The sequence below is a fragment of the Lactuca saligna genome, chromosome 7, assembly GCF_052625555.1.
Source record: "Lactuca saligna cultivar CGN05327 chromosome 7, ASM5262555v1, whole genome shotgun sequence".
In the NCBI taxonomy this organism is placed as follows: domain Eukaryota; kingdom Viridiplantae; phylum Streptophyta; class Magnoliopsida; order Asterales; family Asteraceae; genus Lactuca; species Lactuca saligna.
This window is the reverse complement of record NC_136423.1, coordinates 43124865-43129173: the sequence shown is the minus strand read 5'-3', so window position 1 is coordinate 43129173 and position 4309 is coordinate 43124865. Positions and strand designations below refer to the sequence as shown.

General features: G+C 32.3%; 1 long non-coding RNA gene across 4 annotated transcripts; it reads right to left on the bottom strand.

Annotated features, from left to right (window-relative positions):
- Positions 1–358: 358 nt before the first annotated feature.
- Positions 359–2524, bottom strand: LOC145005705 (uncharacterized). 4 transcript variants are annotated; one of them, XR_013662656.1, is made up of 6 exons: positions 2381–2524; positions 1826–1885; positions 1185–1267; positions 950–1114; positions 797–865; positions 359–703 (listed from the first exon to the last, which is right to left on the bottom strand). It is a non-coding gene; the product is annotated as an uncharacterized LOC145005705 (long non-coding RNA). The 4 variants fall into 4 exon arrangements; XR_013662653.1 differs by having other exon boundaries at positions 797–1114; XR_013662654.1 differs by lacking the exon at positions 2381–2524 and adding an exon at positions 2116–2371 and having other exon boundaries at positions 797–1114.
- Between the last annotated feature and the right edge of the window lie 1785 nt (positions 2525–4309).

Sequence of the window (4309 nt, the reverse complement as noted above, 5' to 3'; positions counted from 1 at the left end):
AACACTCTAAAATCACTCAAAGACTCAAGATGCTCCAAAACACTCTAAAATCACTCAAAAAATCAAGATTTACATAAATGGAAGCTAGGGTTTCATGGTGTATCTTCAAGGGAATGGGGGCTGATGAGGGGGCAGCCTTATGGTCTATAATAATCCTTAAATAGGTCCAAATCCTAAAAATTAGGGTTTGCTCCTGACTCGAGTACGCCCAGCGTACTTGGCGGAAAACCCATGTCCAAGATTCGGCAAGGCATGCCCCGCATACCTTGATTACCCCCGGCATAGGTACCTAGATTGCAAAATTTTCATATTTAAATCTAAAAAGAGAATTTTACCTTAAACGGATGTTACATGATTATAGAAACTCACCTTTGATTAATAAATGTAATCTAACATCTCTTTTTGACACTCAAAATTTTACATCAACTTCTACAGGTAAAATAATAATCATTAGATTGTGGAAAAGGCTATGTATGTGCATTTTTTTATATAAATTCTTTTGTTGATGCAGCTTTGTGACTTGCTCATGCTCCTTGATGTTTTCCAGTTTTGTTTTAAGAGGGATATTAATAGAATGTTGGTGAGAAACAAATGTATTCCAGAACTTTTTATCTCCAAGAGCAAGATTCTTTGAAACTTTTTCACATGAAGTTTTATCATAGTCTACATCATAGTATTTTCCATCATTTCGAAATGGAAGCCACTGTTCATTAATAAGATCGATCATAATGGAAGTTAGTATCCATGTAAGATGAAAACATTTAAAGGGATTAGAAGTGTTGATGAAATTGACAACCTGCTCTCTTGTTTTTGTCTCAAAACCTCCTAACATGGTTTGGATATTGTGGCAAATAGATGAATAGCTCTGCAAAAAGTATTGTAGTTAAAGTATTAACTCTTACACAATGTAAACATGATCCCTTATCAGAGTATCATTGCAAATCCATACGTAGAAAGCAATTGAGTTCATGTTGCTTTTTCATTAACCAAAACAAAAATGTACTTGAAGGAAAACATGAGTTTTGATCTCATTTGAATCCATCATATCAACCTCAAGACCTCCTACTTTATTGTCTATATTGTTGCTCTGAACCCCAAAATCAATATATTGGACCTGATCAATAAAATGGGCAAAGTTCATCTATTATTTAGAAAAATAAATAAATAAATAAATCATTCAATACCTTAGTTATAGGTGAGGAAAGCAGCTGACAGCATGATGAACATATATGTAAACGCAAATTTGACCATTACTTGAAGAGTACGTCTACAGACCCATCAACAAAAATTTTGACCACTAAAGAATATAGTATTTGAACTAATAAATTTAATATGAATCTTAGTATTTTAAGCATATACGACAAGCTAGTCTCCTGTAAAATCAGTTGTATTTGTATAAAAACCAAGCAAAACTTACGTATTAAATTTTTTTCACTAACTGAAAGAGCGATCAGGCTATTTAACAATAGATATAATAGATTTATATGCATTTTACTTACTTCAGCCGTATGACCCAAGAACCTCATTGCTTGGATGGTCTTACCAAGGCCATTATCATCAATAAGAATAGCATTTAGACACATTGAAACAACAATAATGATTCAAAAACATTAAATTCATCATAAAACAATAATTAAATTAGTATCATATATATATATATATATATATATATATATATATACAGAAAAAATAATAATTCACAAATAAATCAAAACTCAAAAGCCCAAGATTGTGTGTAGGACTAGTATTATCATACCTAATAAAAAATGACACTATTAAACTAAAAGGCAGATAAATTGCGTGTGCATGGGAAATATTATCATACCTGATACATACAGTAACTATTGAGCCTGAGAGACTGAAAATCTTCTTCTCAAAAGTTCGACTGAAGGAGATATTGTACAGAGAAAAAACAGTAGAAGGAATTAGTCTTTTAAAAAAGTGAATAATTGAATCTTATCAAAAGAAAGTGTTTATCTTTAAACACACACCAAGTTGATTGATTCGGTCTAATTCCTTATTACTAATGATGAAATAGCAAAAGAAATGGAGGAAATAAGTAAATGGACGATAAAATGAACAAAAAAGAAAATTTATACCCATGTCCAAACCTACAATTTCAAGTTGAGTTGTGACAAAATTCACCCAGATTAATAATGTGATTTCGATGGGTTTTGATAGTTGATGGAGTTTTAAATGTGTAAAGGGTAGGTCCGACACAGGTGTTGCTAGCGGTTGAAGGTGAAAACTGTGATTCAGAATGAACTATAGACCAACACATTGATATCGATGAGGATACCAGGGTAACATTCATATAATCGTAAAAACCCTAGAAACCGATGTAAGAAAGTTCTAGAATAACAGAGTTAGAGAAGCTCACAAAGATGTAAGGGTGCATATGGATAACGGATAAGTAGCTTGATGGTGCATATGGATAACGGATAAGTAGCTTGATTGAGCGTAACTGAAGGTGGTAACTTTTTGTCGATGTGTAGCCTCCACTTGGTTAGGTCGGTAGACGGTAGTCTCTTCTCTCTCAAAATCAATTTTGCAACTAACCTCTATCTCTTATGAAGATATAGATACTAAAACAATACCTTGAACCCTATTATTGTTGTTTTTCATATTCCTAGTTGTCGGTGTATCCCTCTAGCATCACGTGAAATCAATGTTTTAAAAACCGGTTTTTTAGTTGAACCGGTATGGTGAACGGTTTTCGGTTCAACCGGTTCGACCGCTGAATAAATTGGTTTTAATAATTTTCATCTTTTTTCATATTTTCCTACACAAAGATACATACATAAATAAATAATTTGATATCCACAAGTGCAAACATTAAAATACATATAAAAACAAGTTGTAGATCAATCTAAATAGTAAATACATTAAATAACTCATAACTGTAAGTTTTAAATCAATCTACATGGATTAAAAAAAAATCAAGTCCTAGATGAATATAAACACATCAAAAAACTCCATAACATTTATCATGTGTTTTTATTAAGAAATTTTTTAATAAATGTGAAAAAAATACTAAAATTTATTATGCAAATGGATTCATATCCATGTGTTTTATTCAATTTAACCGATTCAAACGGTTTAATTGAACCGGTTCAACCGGATTTTTATAAAAACCAGTCGGTTCGATCCAGTTCATAAATAGACATAAAACCGGTGATAATTGAACCGCTCCTTTCCCCGGCTTCCGGTCCAACCGGCTCAACCGGCCGGTTCAAACCAGTTTTAAAACAGTGGGTGAAATACAAACGAAGAAGAAAAGATATTGTTGTATGATCATATGGAAATGACGATGGGAAATTATGAATTGAATAATCGAAAAGAAAAGAATTAATGTTTAAGCACAAAGTGCATAGATAATGGAGTAGAACCAAATTTATAGAATCATGCGTTTGCTTGACTACAATACTCTCTCTTTCTCTCTCTAGACTAAACTAATCATCTAAACAAATAAATGTAAATTGGACTCGATCAAAAAATTTAATGATTTTAGGCTAAAATTTAGATAATGAACAATAAAAAATCTAGAATTTGAGCTAAATCAAAAGAAATGTGTTGGATCAACAAATTTGACATGAAAAGAAAATAGATTCAATGGTGACACTCACCAAAGATTTCAAATCTTTTTTCAATTAATCAAAAATGTTGTCATCTAGGATCGTTGATCTTGAAATAGTTGCTTAAACCTCCAAGATTAAGCTCTGATACCACATTAGGAGCCTATTGAAATGACAATACTGAATTATGAAATGCATAATCGAAAAAAATGAATTAACGTTTAAGCACAAAGTGTATAGATAATGGAGTAGTAATGACTGCAGGGGGAACGTCATAAATCGGAGATAGCTACAAGACCCATCATCTCCATTCACTCTGATTCAGTGGTAACCCTAATCTGATCTTCATAGCAACGACGGTGAAACTCTAATCGGAGTTAGGGTTTGTTGTGGCTCCAGCGACCTCAAGCTTCATCTTTATTCTTCTCCGATTGATCCAATCTCACTGCTTTCTACCTATTTCTCAACATATATACATACAGATAAATGTATATATTTCTGGTTTAATTTTCATTTTCATCTATTTCTGGTTTAATTTTCATCTTTCTTACTTTCTCTTTCGTTCTCTCAACAGGTAATGCTTACTGGCATTTGTTACAATCAAATTGGTTTTGGATCTATTAATCTAATTGAAAAGGGATTGGAAGTGGGTTGATTTGTGAATCGAGGTTTATGTTGATTGGGATGTTGTTTCCTCAAAATCTGTTAAAAACGGTAATGGGTTTGGAGAGAGA